This window comes from Rhopalosiphum maidis, chromosome 3 (assembly GCF_003676215.2).
Source record: "Rhopalosiphum maidis isolate BTI-1 chromosome 3, ASM367621v3, whole genome shotgun sequence".
Lineage (NCBI taxonomy): Eukaryota > Metazoa > Arthropoda > Insecta > Hemiptera > Aphididae > Rhopalosiphum > Rhopalosiphum maidis.
Window position 1 is genome coordinate 69,880,670 of NC_040879.1, and position 17,018 is coordinate 69,897,687.

The 17,018-nt window shown below is 26.8% G+C and overlaps 1 long non-coding RNA gene across 2 annotated transcripts; it reads left to right on the forward strand.

The window, feature by feature from the left end:
* Positions 1-8,345: 8,345 nt before the first annotated feature.
* On the forward strand, positions 8,346-16,645 carry LOC113558637. 2 transcript variants are annotated; one of them, XR_003405672.1, is made up of 9 exons: positions 8,346-8,569; positions 8,761-8,825; positions 11,312-11,556; positions 11,629-11,732; positions 12,574-12,828; positions 12,903-13,036; positions 13,134-13,331; positions 13,914-14,086; positions 16,552-16,645. It is a non-coding gene; the product is annotated as an uncharacterized LOC113558637 (long non-coding RNA). The 2 variants fall into 2 exon arrangements; XR_003405673.1 differs by having other exon boundaries at positions 11,312-11,537.
* The last annotated feature ends 373 nt before the right edge of the window (positions 16,646-17,018 follow it).

A 17,018-nucleotide genomic window follows, 5' to 3' on the forward strand; every position in this document is an offset into this window, starting at 1 on the left:
TGTTGGTGATGATAATCGGATTTTAATATTTTCCACGGACGAAAATTTGAAAATATTATCATCCGAACAAAGTCACTGGTTTATTGATGGTACATTTAAATCATCCCCGCACCTGTTTATTGCCAACTAATTACGTAGTAAGTACGAGTTGCCAGTCCCAAGCCTGGAAATAAGTGTGAGGGCGCTTACCTTACAGTACTTAGGTATTATAAACTTGATATTGGAAATAATTGGAAAAAAAGGTGAATTGGACGGGGAAATGTAAGACGGGGATATGACCATAAACCGAATTATATAATATAATGTTATACAACGACGGTTTATCGTCTGCCGCCACCAGCTCGCCGGTGCGCGAAATAGCACGGTCGCCTGCAATTCTCGTCCCGTAACACAGAATAAATACATCATTTCATTTATTCTGTGCCCGTACGTTGTCGCGTTTGACCGGTGTGCGCCAAAATATTGTACTGGTTTAAATCGGTGTTCGTTTTTCTATATTATATTTTCAATCACTAGTGTTATGTTCTTGTCATATTGTATGCGCTAATCGCCACAGTTCTATCTTTTTATATTATACGTACGCGAATCACCATTCATTTATATTTTGTTTTATTGATGCTGATCGTCATATTTCATCATTTTATTCTATAAGCGCCAATCGTCAACTTGTTGTATTATTTATTTTAGTGTTTCGTGTGTGTGCAATTATTATATAGGTTTAGGTTGCAGCTGGTCAGCCGTGCACCAACAAACTGAATTCTATATAATTATTTTAATCGAATATATATATTGTTGATTATGCCAAACTGGAAATTATAATTATATTTTACGTGTTGGGCAAAAAGTCCGTAATTATTATTAATTTTGTTATATCATATACATTTTACTATAACTACTGAGTTACCATTTTATTTAGTTACTTATCCGTTTTAGTAGTTTAAGTACACACACACAAATATACACACATGACACATACTACATACCAGTGGCGGCTCGTAGTAGTTTTTAGCACAGGAGTGTGATGAAAAAATTCAAGAACTATAATACGTCACACAAAAAATTAAAATGATAAAATAATAATACAAAATTAAACACGTCACGCTTCGTTGCCGTCCGATTTGAGCGACAAAATTCACCGCACATCATAAGCTTCTATAGCCGTCGCGCCATCGTGATAATATTATTATTACTCGTATATTAATATTATACCTATAGTTTATACGGGAAACCGATATTTTTATGTGCTATTCAAAATGTCGCATAAGCTGCAGCGTTGCCAGTGGCGTATTTTCAATTTTTTTCTGGGGGGTTGGTCTAATAAATCTGACATAATATAGATAGGTACTGATATAAAGAAATAGTTTTTAATAGATTATAAGAATAAAACATAGTTGTTTTATTATATTTTAAAGAACAAAATCCAAGCGTCTTTTTTTTACAATTATTGATGTTTATCTAAGACGGGTTTTTGAGTGTTCGACCGCGTCCGTTGGCTAATTTTAAGCTATATTTTATATAAATATTTTTGTTCATGGGAAAAACTGCATCTTCCGCGCGTGCCTACATAAATCGTGGTTTACAAATATGTAAGAATTTTTAGTTTTTTTTTTTTTTTTTAGAAGTTCTGGGGGGGTCCAGTACCCTTGGACCCCACCCGTAATTACGCCACTGAGCGTTGCATAGGCCTTTATAACTATCCATATACCCGTATAATAACATCGCGAATTCGTAACGATATTATAATAAATTATGAAATTGTTTATTTGTTAATGTATAATATACTATGTACTAAAATATATACTTATTTATTTTGTAAATATATTTGTACTATAAATTGTTAATTTCTGTAGGGAGTGCGACCGCACCATCGCACACATGCACGAGCCGCCACTGCTACATACACCTACCACCCACACACTAACACTCACAAGTTTTTCTCGGCAAACCCGTCCACTTCCTGTTGAATGCTATTTACAAATATACACATAACAGTATAACACAAATAGGTCGGTCGTTGTGTAGAGCGTACTAAGTATTTTGATGATCGCGGCGCACATATTATATCATATAAAATCATTATCATATTATTAGTAATATGATCCCGCCCTGTACACTTCACTTTAGATTATTAATGATAGAATATCTTTTTCTTCAAAGTGGTTTAACTATTATGTTGAAAATCAAACATAGGTAAACAGTAACAAAAAAGTAGTGGACAGTTAACCCAATGGAATGAATACAATACTGTTTTTAAGTAAGTACATACAATTAAATGGACGTTGAATTAATTGTATATTGATTGAACATAAGAATTTTTATTATTTCTGTCCTCTATAATATAGAGTAGAATATTATAAAATATAATATGAAAATGTTTATATTAAGAAACAATATTACACCACTGTAAAATTGGAAATATAACTAACAGCCCTAGACTAAAATCACGATTACCTCGAGATGTTGTTTGACCAATCAAATAACTAAAAACTACATTCAAATATATAGTGGCTATCACTACTAATATTTAAAAATCTGTATAATTCTTGTAAAAACCGCTTAATTGTTAAAAACGATAGGTACTTCTATATTGTATTACATTGCTTACGCTTACAGTTTGCTTACACAAACTTAAAAACTAGTTTTATTGTAAAAATACTAAGAGTATAAATAAAACAACAAATAAAAAAAAAAATTTTGAAATAATAATATTAAAATTACAATAAATTTCATAAAATTATAAAATTATTTACATTGTTAAATTAACTATATACAGCTTATATTAATTTTCTAAAATAAACAAAATTTTCAGGATCTGAAACAGAATTAAATAATAAAATATATAATTATAATAATATACAAACAAATATTCATAATCTTATACAAAATTCTATGCAATATTTAAAGTAATTAAAATAAGCAAACATGTTAAGTATTTTAATTTAATATTTGTCCGGCCTGCATATATTTTTATTTTTTATAAGCATATGCAGTGACAAGATGATTTGTTTAACAGACAATACACGGAAAAATTTTATGGTGCATTTTATAGTTACAACATATTAGAAGATATGATTCACATATTTAGGAAAGATTTATCAAAAATATAATACAAAAGTAATTTATTATTGTTTTAAATCTTGATATTTAAATTTTTTTGGTTACTGGCGAGTAACTAATTTTTTTAATATAATTTTAAAATAAAGATTACTTTTAACGGTTTATTTGTTTACTTGGTCATGCAATTTTTCCCATGTAAATGGTTCATAACTAAAAAAGGTAATTTTGTTTAACTTAATGATGTTTTATAATAAAAAATATCATTAACCAATTTCTATACATTATACATTATTATCGGTATAACTACATTAAATTAGCATCGCGATTATATAACATTGTTAAAAGTAAAGTTAATAATCATGCATAAAAATGGAAGTATTACTTTGATAGGTACTTGTCTGAATTATAGAACCGTATAATAGATACTTATTAAATATGTTTATTAGGACAATGTCAAAATGATTGACTAAGACAATAAGATTAAATTATCTATAGATAATTAAATAAGTTCATACAAAACAATTATATATACAAATTTAAATACTTAAATAATTATATGGTTGCAGATTTACCTTAGGTTTATCCCAACGTCCGTTTTGCGCCACTAGGTGACGTAAAAAATAGACGTAACCGAAAGTATTCCATTGGAATGTTAGGCCACATTTCATAGATCTCTTTAGCGTTAATTAACTGATATGATTGATCATCACACAAATAGGTGTTTTTTCCTGTATTAACCACTTCGTTTTAATCAACAGACAACAGTAATTTTACTTTATATTTAAAAAAAATTCATTTTTGTTTTTATATATTTTACTTAAATGCTGGTAGCAAAAATTAAACTTTTTTTTAAAAATAAATGCTGAAAATGTATAGTCAGTCAATACACTATATGTACTATACACTATAAATACTTCCAATTTTAAAGATTTCGTTGGGTCCGGACCCCTAGACATTCCCCCCAGTTACGGCCTTGGTTCCAGTGACTCGTGTGTATCGCTCTCGTTTGAGCTGCCCGTCTCGTGTGCCGCTATCATGATATGATAACGCGTGCGATTCGACTGTGATCCGATTATTTGGTGGCTGTGATGCCGTTGAATGACATACGAATCTGTTCAAAACATTGTACACATTACGAAAACGTTAATTTTTTTTTAGTGTATAAAATTGTAACGTATAATAATTGTCTATTATACAAGGTTTTTTTTTGGTAATACATTTATCCACGTTAATTTAGTTAGGTTTGTTATTTATAAGCTCTGAGTTATATGAATATTTTTTTTTCATAGATTTCTTATAAAAACTGAGCAATTAACTCAATTGTGGCCAATCGCTGTTCCACGTTCACAAAAGCCAGGATCGCAGTGGTCGCATAGAAAAAAGGTCTGGTGTGGTCGCCACAGCCCAACAATTGATTATATTAATTATTATTATTTATCAATTTTTTTTTTTCATAGTTGATATAAATAAACAAATATTAAGGCTATAAGTTATGGGTATATTTCGCATCAGAAAAACTGATGGTTTACAAATTCACTACTTGATTTTTGAAGTGAAAACTTCTTTAGGCGCGTTTAGCACTTTTTGTGAGCACAGAATTGAACTGAGCCGTCACGCTCGGCTATGTAACGCTCATTGGGATGAAGTCTGCTCGAGTCGACTAAGCATGAGAAGAACAGTTAGCAGAACGAGAGAGAAAGATAGTGTGTGTGTGTGTGTGTGTGAGAGAGAGAGAGAGAGAGAGAGAGAGAGAGAGAGAGAGAGGAAGAGAGAGGGATAATTTCAAAAAAAATATAACAATAAAAAATGTGTGTGAAAATTAAATATAATTTTCGTCATTTTTCGTAATAATTATTTGAGTTGGCAAATTATTTTGGTCGTGGATATCGTCGTTCACTTATGGTTTTTCCGTGTAAACCCGATTAAACCGATTTATGTGTTATTCCCGGTGGTGCTAGGTCCGAAGTCCATTATTAATCTATTATTCGTTAACACGTTGAGTGTCGCAGTCGACGGGTAGTCGACAATTTGTATACGTATCTTTATGGTCTTATAATTTACTTGGTTATCAGAACAATTCTTCTGTTTTTATATGTGGTTATTCAGTGAAATGTTTATTTTTAAACGGTGTATTCGGATTTTATTTTTGTTTATTTTTTTCCAGGAAATTGTCGATAATAATTATAATTAAGTACATTGTAAAAGTTAATAATTTATCAATATAGAACGCAAAAAAACTTGTATTTTGTGTTATTAATTTCGCCTTGTTCAAGTTTTCACTTCTGTCGTGTGGTCTTAAGCACACACAATTTTAATATGTTAGTTTTAATTTTTATGTAGTTACTATTTTTTTTATCTTTTTACCTTCGCATTTTTAAAAATACATAAAAATAATTAAAATAAAAATTAATTTAATTTATTATAACATACCTATGTATATATTGGAGATATTAGAGGTTTCACTGTATTAATAAATGTATAAAATGATAATAATTTTATAATTCAAAACTAAAATCGTAAAATACCAAAATGTATATTTTAATTTCTAATTAATACGTATATGTTGTGAATATTTTATAAAATGTATAGTCTAAATTGTAAAAAATTATTTTAACTTCGCTGAATAATTATTTTTATTTTTAATTAGCAAAAATAGTGCTTCTAACAAAAAAAAAAAAAAAACAATGTAAGCACTTATTAAACATTTATCTAATGATTTGAATGAAAATACAATTTCTAGGTAAATATTATATAGGTATATACACTTTTTTTCTTTTCACTCGTATTTAAAACATGTGTCTAAGTATTACCAAAAGTAGTTACATTTATATTAATTAGATTATGATAATTTTGAAATATACAATTATTCTTATCATTTTATACATTTTATTAATATATATTGTATATTATGTAGGTCTATTTATTTTAAAATAAATATACAAGGGGGAAGGGCATAAACAGTGTCCGGCGGAATCGATGTGCAAATATTATAAATAGTAACCGGTGGAATCAATAATTCCCCCAAATCTACAGTTAAAAAATGAAAAATTAAAAAACTGATACATACGATTGCGAAAGCTACTAAACATAAAAGGACAACAATAAGTTTTTGAAACATAAATTTAAACCATATTAAAAAAAAAAAATTAGTATAAAACAATTTTTACAGTCAAATTTCCATCAATAATTTCAAAAAGTTTAGTTACCATGCAAATTAACCATAAATCGCGTAAGCAACGGACAGTAAGCAAGTGAAGAAAAATAATTATCTTTATCTCTTTATTACAAATTGTCGTCGATATATAAATTATACATATATGCTAAAAATAAAATTATTTTACCTGGTGAAAGTACGTTATGTCGTTGGCTAAATTCGAATAGTTATGAGGGATCACAAAATATAAGAATGTTTTCATTATTCGGTACAACATACAATAACCCATCAGTAGATAATACAGTGTGTTTCAAAAGTCTTCATCCGATTACAAATTTATATAGCTCGGTAATCGTTAGCCGTAGGTAAATTACTCATAAAGGTACTGATCGAAAGATAACTTAAAATAAACTTGGTTATCTAATTTTTTCATTAGTATATGGGTCGTTTACTAGTGGCTAACGTTTGCTGAGGTATCTAAATTTGTAATCGGATGAAGTCTTTTGATATATTCTGTATACATAAATGGTTAAAAATTATTTTTAATTTATGATATACTTAATTTGATAAAAAGCTTACGGAATAATTTATTAGGTGATAAAATACAAATTGAAAATAAATAAATTAAATTTAAAGATATCAAAAAAGCTTATGAAATTGACATAAAAAGTAATACTGCACGGGCAATGTGTAAAATTGCACCTGCTCTTAAAAAAGAGGAAAATTTATTTTATCTGGTATTATAAAAATTACATGTTATAGGACATAGATTATTTTAAATAAATTAAAATCTACAAAACTAAAAAACTGTTATTTGTTTTCGATTTCTGATCATCATACTATAATTTACTTGTATAGGTACTTTACTACTTTATATCAATAAATTTAAATATCAATTATTAATAAACAATAAATATTATGATATCCGAGTTAGCCACTGCACAATTGCGTTTGGTGTGTGATGAGATAAATATAAAAGTTACAACATTGTAATTTGTAGTATGATAGTCGTGATCGTTAGTCGACCGGTTGCAACCAAAAATAAAACATAATAAATATTGTATTATCGAGCATAAATTATTATATCGTTCCCTGTATCGCTACATAATGGCAGTCAATGGAACTCAACTCTCGTGCAACATATTAAAATTTTCTATAACAGTGAGTATTGCCACTGAGTAATCTATAATAATAATATATAATTATTAATTAATGATATCACACATGCTAGCCCGTTTTTAATGAGACCTACTAACTACCTACCACCTACAGGTTTTTCATCGTTGGTCGATGCGCTTCTCACACCACTTTAGCCAGTTCGGTCACGATCGTAAAACTTTCGGTCGGCAAAGATCTGTTCGCCTACGTAATCGTCGGACGGTAAAGAGTAGAAGAAATTCGGCCTCCGTACTATTGACGGTCAGACGGCGGCAGATAAGATGGATGTGCGACTAGTTTACCTCCACTCGCGAAACGGAGTATTAATATTATAGTCGGTATAATATAATATATAAATATATATCGTTGTGCTATCAGCAGTCGACCACCGCCGGAGAATACCTATAAACATATTTCTAAAATATCTATTACAATATTAATATTGAGCCATGATACTATGACAGTATGATTGTATCTATTGTATTACTGACTCTCATTTCTGTGTTTGCTGTAGTGTAGTGCACCTAACCTCGTGTATGAAATAACTTGTTTGCTTAGTGTAGAATCAAATACAGCTATGATTTAATACCTAAGAGGACATCTCACCCGCATGTGTTGTTTCAGTCTTGTCTGTCTTACACACGTACGACATGGTAAATTTTCGTTCACCAGTTTCAATAGTGTGCTTTTAATTTTAATATTAAAGTGAATTGACTTATTATCAAACATTTAAGCAAGAACATTATCTATGTTCTCTCGTTTGTTTTTAATATATTTTAATTTTTAGTGAGTTGTGAGTATGAAATTATTAAGTATTTTAAAATGCTCATAATTCACTTAATAATTAAAATATATTAAAAACCAACGAGAGAACATAGATAATGTTCTTGCTTAAATGTTTGATAATAAGTCAATTCACTTTAATATTAAAATTAAAAGCACACTATTGAAACTGGTGAACGAAAATTTACCATATCATACGTGTGTAAGACGGAGACAATACTTGCGGGTGACTGGTGAGACGTTCTCTTAAATAAACACATAATACAATAATACGTTATGGAAAGAAAACCAAAGGGCTGAGCTGAAAAGCTTCGTTTAAAAAAACTGATAAATTTGCAGGCTATTGCCAATGAGCTAAAACGAAAAAATATATCATTGGATCGGTCACTACATGCACACCTAAAAAAATATTTGTTGGTAAGTATAAAGAATTTAGTATATTATACCTACTTATATTACGTCATATATTTTAATATTAAATTGCAGATTAAAATAAAATCTAATAATCTATAAAATAATATGTTTAACAGATTTACTGAATTCATTTTTCTTTTAATATTATTGGTTTATATCTAATTAATTTTTACAATTGTATTCCCAATATTTAGATGATTGTGTAACTAAACCAAAACACCAAAGTTGCTTAATTGTAGCTGTAAGAGAAAATTCTTTGGTGAGTTAACTTTTTTAATTTATATATTACTTATTATATGTTTTCTTATAATATTGTGTATAACATTATTTAACTTAATTATTATTTTATTAGTAAGTACCTACATGTAAAATAATTTGTCATACTTAATTTATGATTTAAAAAATAATTAATTGTCAACAACTCGTTAGATACATAAGGTTGAACATAGGCACAACTAGGGTCAAAAATCTGAGGGGGCTAAAAATATTTACAAGTCTCATGTTTAATCTAAAAATGTTCTACCCCTCATAATCACCTAGCAATGGCTTATATAGGAATTTATCAACAATAATCTGAGTGTCAATTATATTAGCAATGTCTCTTTCTATACATAAAATAGATAAATAACTAAATCTTTCTTATCCCATATTACTTTTAACCAATTTTTCATACACCTTGTTGAGGAAAATGAGCGTTCGCATGTAGCTGAACTTAGAGGTATTCTTACTGAAATTTGTAACAGCTTATATAAATTTGGATAGTTATGGTTTTCAACAACTTTTTTCAAATTATTAAAACCAAAATCATTTTTTGAGACTTTTAAACAATTATGTGCAACTACTATTTCAGACCTTAAACTGTCGATTTCCTATTGGAAATTATAACTGATAAGCTAAAATAGAGTTGTTATATAATATAACAGCAATAAATATTAAATTATTTTGTTAGTTGTAATTAAATGGTTTCAATAATTTTAATAAGCTTCAAGTAAAATCGTTTAAAAATTTGGGGGGGGGGCTATGGTTAAAACTGGGGGAGCTAAGCCCCCCCATTAATTGCGCCTATGAGGTTGAAGAACATATTTTATAATTATTATATGTTAACATTATTTCGTTTATTAAATACTTTTTGAAATTGTTTATTAGGTATGTAATTATTATTCTACAGATGTATTTTATGTATAAGCTATAATAGCATTTGTTAGTTTGTTTGCCAGTATTTTTTTAAATTTATATACACAATGTTTATATTCATATTATTAAACAGTGATTTAAAATATAAATTATATATACCAATTTCATTATATTTAATTAATAATTAACTCAAAAATAATAAATTTTAATTACCATATTGTCTAGATTCTAGAAATATAAACCAAACTATTTTCATCATAACTGATATAAAAAACTATACTTTTATTTGAGGCAGTATAGATTACTTATAATTTCAGAAAAAAAAGTAATATTATTACAAAATTGTATGCCAAAAAAAATACATTGACTGTACAACATTATTTTGAATTCTTTAATAACACTAACTCACACAGCAAAAATAATGCAAAAATATTAAAATGTTACTGCAATATTATTAATAATACTAATATATTTTCAAAATTAAGATTTGCATTATTAATTGCAAAAAAATTATTTTTAAGTGGTTGAATAATTTTAATTAGAAAATTGTAACACAGTTTTTTTGAGTGATGTCATTAAATGCAAATTAAAGTGTTACACTTAAATAATTGTAATTGCAGTCTTCAATAAAAAGCCATGTAATGGCATAGCATGTATTAAACCAAGTGCCTAATTCACAGTCAATTTCTTTTCCAGGGTCATTTTATACTTAATTTGAGTATGTCGTGTGTGTCTGAAACAAAATAATAAAATATATATATTATTATTATTATTTATACCAATAAAATAATCAAATCCTTATTATTATTAACCTACAACTTGTAGATTTATTCTTAAGCACATTGAATATTTTAGTACATGGAAATCCTTATAGAGTTATATGAATATTGTCATGAAACATTCTTGACATGATACGCATAACTGAATCTCCTAAATTTTTAGTTGTGACCAGTAAACATAATTTACTTATCTAAAAATAAATAATATATTATACTAAAATTACAAAATATGTTGCGTAGAAAATATAGACAGTAATTAATCAAAGCCAATCTTACCAGTATACGCTTAAAACCATTTTTGTTTGTTTTAATTTTTGATTCAAATTCTTCAACTTCTGTTTCAATAGGGAATGTCGTTTATATAAAAATTGTTTAAATCACTATAAAAAGATGAACTGAATGTTATATTTGCATTTCCTATCAATACTTCAATATTTTTTTGAAATTATTTGTTGAGTAGATGCCAAATTGTTAATATCAAATATGATGTGAGTTAATGTAGATAATATGCGTTTTTGAAAATAACAGTGGTTTAGAAATTCTATGACTAATGATAGAGTTTCAAATCTATTGTTACTTGATATTGAAAGGGACTTAGCTAATATTATTAATTTTTAACATATTTTCTTAAAAAAAGTAGACTTTAAACTTGATACTGTAGGTAATAAATTCCTATTTAAAATGTTTTTTTTTTATATTTTATTCAAAAATGAAATATGTATTTAATAATATGATATATGGTATATTATTTATTTATATTAATCTTTAACATGTGCTTCTTTAATACTTTTTATATTTTGTTCCTTAAAATTATTCTTTAGTTAAATTTTAGGTATATATGTTGAATTCCTGAATATAGCCCTTTTGCTGAAATAATTCATAAAAAGTTCTGGCAGTGTTGTTCATTTCACGAAGAAAAAAAGGGCTATAGCCCTCCCCCCATAAGAAAATTAATCATGCTACACCTATACTCTTATGCATGGTCAAACAAATTTAATACCAAGTACCAATATTGAATGTCGGAAACAACCAAAGAATTGGAATTTAAGCAATATAAGGTCAAGATTTTATTTGAAAGTATAAGTATTTTTAATTTTTTCCCTAGATAATAAGATCTATGACATAACTAATAAAAAAAATATTGTTTAGGTACTTATGTAGAAGCTAAAAATTTCTAAAGCATCATCTCTTATCGATGTATATGGATACTCGAAAAAAATTTAAAAATTAAGGAATGATCAAATTTCTATCAGGTATGGAATAAATAATTAAGATTTACTTGATAACATGACATCTGATGATATTGATGTGATAATTATCTAATAATTTTTTTTATATAATTTTTAATAGGAATTTAAAAGTATTTTATTATTTTACTATTATAAATCAACTACTGTTCAGGCTGATTTGTTGAGTTTTATTTATTAGCTATTTTATACTGTATACTGATTATTTTATTTTTGTACAATACATTATTTTCAAAGCATTGTATACATTTTTTTATGTACTTTTAAACTGTAAAAATGGATATATATGTATATGTTGTACACATTGTAATTTTGTTATTAAGTAGTTACTTTTGAGGCTATGTGCACAATATCTTGTATTTGTGTTCTTGTTATTAAAATGTATATGAATTGTGATCATAGATGACAAGTAAAAATTATTATTATTTAATTTATGTATTAAACTATTAACTAATTGAACAAAATAAATAAAAATAATATTATTATATAGTAGCAAATAACAAAAGAATTCTTGTTATATTTAATCTTAGATATAAATAACTAATTAATGGGTAAGTAGATATTTAATAATTTACAATTACTAAATAATTGTTATATAAAAATAACTTTAATTGCAAAATCTATAAAACCAAAGTAAAAAACTAATTAATAATTATGTTATTTAAAAATAATATGATAAAGCAATCAAAATAATATTTTATAATTATTAATTATGTTATATTAATTTATAAAACCACAGTATAAATATGGGTACTTATTAGGTAATATATAATTTTCTTGACACTCACTACTTATTTGTGACACTTTATATTTACAAGAATTAATAAAATCAATTATTTTGTTTTAGAAATCGTCAATATGGCAGAACAGTGGACAGATGAAAATGATTGGAATATTTTAGTTGAAAATTTCAATCGTAAATATAAAGTATGGACGAATTGTACAGATTGTGATCATATTAACAACTATGGTCATACTGATGATGATAAACTAATTGAAACATTTTTTGAGAATAAAACTACAGTTATTTAATCTTCTGATCATACAAATACTAGATGTGACGGCTTGAATCAAACAAAATCTGATGTTGTTGAACATTAAGGTGATTTTTCTGATTATTATAAAAATAATTAACAAATCATCCTTGAATGACACTTGTAGAAATGTAATTTCTAGTGACTAATATAGCACTGACATTGGAAATTATTCAGAATGTGGTGGATGTGTCTGTAAAGATGTTACACAAACATTTATAAAAGTTGGTAATTTTAAGAAAAAACATGCATTACTTGTTATGCTAAATGATACAAGTAAATAGACTTTTTTAATCAGTCCATACTATTTTATATATTTAATTTTAAATTAATAATTTGTCAATATTATACATTATTTAAATGTTTGATGTAGATAATTGTCGAGGAATTGTATTTGTTGAACAAAAAAGACTAGCTGATTTCATAGCAATCTTTCTATGTGAACTAAATTATCCAATTACAAGCATACACAAAGATCGTGACCAGCCAGAACGAAAAAAAGCTTTAAGAGATTTTAAAACCAAAAAAATGAAGGTCTTAGTAGCTATTGCTGTGGCTGCTAGAGGACTAGGTAAATTTAATTTATGTTATACTACACCCTATGGGTTTTCAATAATTTTGTTTCTATTCTATTGTGGCAAATAGTTTTGTCTATTACACATAGAGAATTACACCATTATTAATGACATAATATTACAAAATTTTTTGTATTTCATATTTATTAATTAATTAATTATACTTAATTCATGAAATAGCTAGATTTTAAATGCATTATATTATTACCTTATATTTTATTATTGTATGTATTTAATATAATTGATTTAAAATGTTTAGAAACAACTTCCAGAGAGTAGAATACCACTTATACATTGTTAAAATATAATGTTGAAATATATTTTTTAATGTTATTACAATGGGTAAAAAGAAAAGATACAAATTAATTTAAATTCAAACTACATTTATCATCTAATTAATACTTAATAACTGAACACTTGAAAATATTTATTTTTATTGTGTATATTCTGTACAATTGATAATAATTATTGGTTCCAAATTAAAAAAAATCTTCAATGATCAGAACTCTATCATATGTCTATAATAATGCTGGATGTATAATTTTGTATAATATAAAATTATGTTTTTATTTTGACAGATATAATGGGTGTTACAATGGTAGTGAATTTTTATTTACCAAAAATAATTGAACAATATGTGCATAGAATTTGACATATTGGTAGATTGGGAAATTCAGGCCGTGCTGTTTCATTTTTTGATACAGCAAACGATTATGCTATGGCTCCATGTTTAGTCAATACTCTTAAACTGGTAAATCAAATTTTTTTAAACGTTTTATTTTTGTTTTTATTTTACAAGTTACAATTATAATATTATTTATTTCTGGCCGATCAAAAAGTTCCAGAATTTTTATCTGAATGTAGTGGTGAGCTCAGAAACATTTAATGCGTCATCGTCGTTGTTTTAGTTATTACAAGTATAAATATAATAATATAATATTTTATAAATTATAAATAAATCACTAAAAAAACTGTTTGGCTTATATTATATATTTATATATTACATTTGTATGTATATTTTGTACATGGGTACAGACTACAGACGATACATCGTATAAGTTGTTTAAACGAAATATAGCTTATAGAGCTAATAATAGCGTATCGAGAATACACTCATTCACTTCATAATAATATTATCGATTAATATAATATTTAAAATCCCACGAGCTGATAGATAATACCTATTTATGCATTATGTTTATTATACTTTTATGTTTTTTCGTATACTATATTTTTAATTTATAAAATATTATCAGGCCATTTAATCATTATTGTAACGGGCCACCGGGATTTGACCCGGTGTTCCACCAGGCCAACCCACCACTGATACACACGTACAGGAAAGTTGTATACTATATAAAAATAATATGATTTATTGATTTTTTTTGTGAAACAAACAAAAGAAAAAATACGAAAAAATAAGAATTTTTATTCAAATAATTTAAAAGAAAATCAATTTGTTTTCTTAAAAAAATATTTTTGCTTAATCAATAATTTTGAAAATTTGATGTGAGGTTACTCGTAAGTTTTTATTGTAGCCATAACTTAGAATTAACAATTCTTTTTATAGAGATTTAAAGTTCAAATTTGGACAAAATTCGTTATTTAGACGTGTAGTGAGCCGGTCTCGGTAAAGATGGATCAGCACGATTTAACGACAAAGTCTACTTTGTCGTAGGTCTTCTTCAGTAAGCGTAGGAAGTTTAAAGTAAATTAACAACACGTTTATTAGTTTAAGTTGAAAGTCGTTTATTCACTGAGACAATGTATGTAAAAAGCTAGTCCGATAGGTTGTTAAGTATAGAACAACACCACCGGTCTATGCGTAATTGAGGCTCAACTATGTCTAAATTCTTAATACTACCACAACCTTTTTTATATTTAACTAATATGGGCGTAGTCCTTCAAAATGTAGGCACGTGTCATGGTAAACAGGAAATTCATTTCTAAGTTTTTATTTCGTGATTACCAACACCAACTACCTAAATATGTAATTTAATAATAAAAATGTATATAATATTATTCTAAGAATACTATACTATGGGTCACTCAATTAATAGATACGAAGACACGAAAACAATATTGTAATCAGTTCAAGGTAATAAACTAAAGTAATAAAAATAATAATGTAATACTGTCGGATTACTACAGACGTTATTTTGTAATTTGTTATAATTAAAAAATGTTTTTTTGTAGAATATGAAATTTTTACTATTACCTATATTTTATTTTATATCCATTGCATATATTTCGTAATTTACATTCTACTTTAACGTATATTAAAAACAACTAAATTAATTAATTTGAATTGCAAGTTTAACAAAATCAATTATTGTAAAATGTATAGAAATGTTTCGCCAGAATATCTTTTTTGTTATTTAATTCTTCACTATATATTTATATTTATATTTTTACTATATTTTGTAATAATTTTTCGTTTTGATATCATCCCGCTTTTTGGGGCGACACAAACGCAATCGGTTTATTAGCCGGTTTAGGAGATTGCGCTTTATACTTTTTAATTGTAACCTCTTCCGTCTGACTTTTGCTCTTATTTTTTTTTATGATCTCGATCTCGTGAAAAAGATGATTGATCGGTGTGTCTTGATGACATGCTTCTTGTCTAAAACAAACTGATCAAAGCATAACAATATTTATTTATTTTCAACTTGAGCCTATTGTATATGAGTATACGACCATCCGAAATAACAAATCGTAACTGACGCTGTTGTACAAATAAACAACAGATGTGTTTGGTTTATTTTTCAAAAAGTTATTTTCTCATAGTTAGTCTAGTTCCGCCTAAGATATTATAATCTTTTGATATGTCTGGTTGTGACTTGTGAACCTCGAGGAGTTTGTAATAACTTTAGGCATAGGGCGAACGCCAACCCAAGTGTAAATATTTTAGGATGCTTTTTATGTAGCATAAAATTATGAGTTATGACGAATACCAATTTATTTTCAAATTGTAATACTGAATAATTAAGATATGTTGTACAAAAAATAAATATTTGATATTATTTACGATTTGAAAGGGACCGTGAAACGTTTATGGGCAATATAAACTACAGTTTTAATAGGAATTAAAATAAAAAATTCGAAAATATAAAATAATTAACGGTTGTCTATAAATATATATCGCATAAATATTTTTCGTCGGACATTGTATTTTAACAAATTATTATAATATATCAACAGAGTGTAAACTTACAGATTGAAACGAGTGTTGACTGCAAAACGGACACGAATGCAAGCTGCTGATCGACACACCAAAAATCCAATTCTGCTAAAACAACATACAATAATAATCAATATAATCGTATAGTGAGTACTGTGTGTGTAGTATATTTCAACTAAATAATTAGATGATGTACCTAGAAAATGCCGAGTCGCTGCTTTCTTCAAAAAAAAAAAACTGAATAATACTAAACACACTATTATTGTTCCAAACAGACGTTTTAAGCTGTCGGCTAACACAATACCTTTAAAATTAACCGTACGATCATATCCAGGCTTATATAGTTATATACAACTTATTTAAATGACAATATTACCGACGTGGTTGGATATTTATTAGTATTTGTAGATAACAATAATTACACATTTCGAAATAATTTTTCTGATTACATATAAATTAGATTTTGATAATTATCAGTGCCCAATACAGTTATTACAATTGT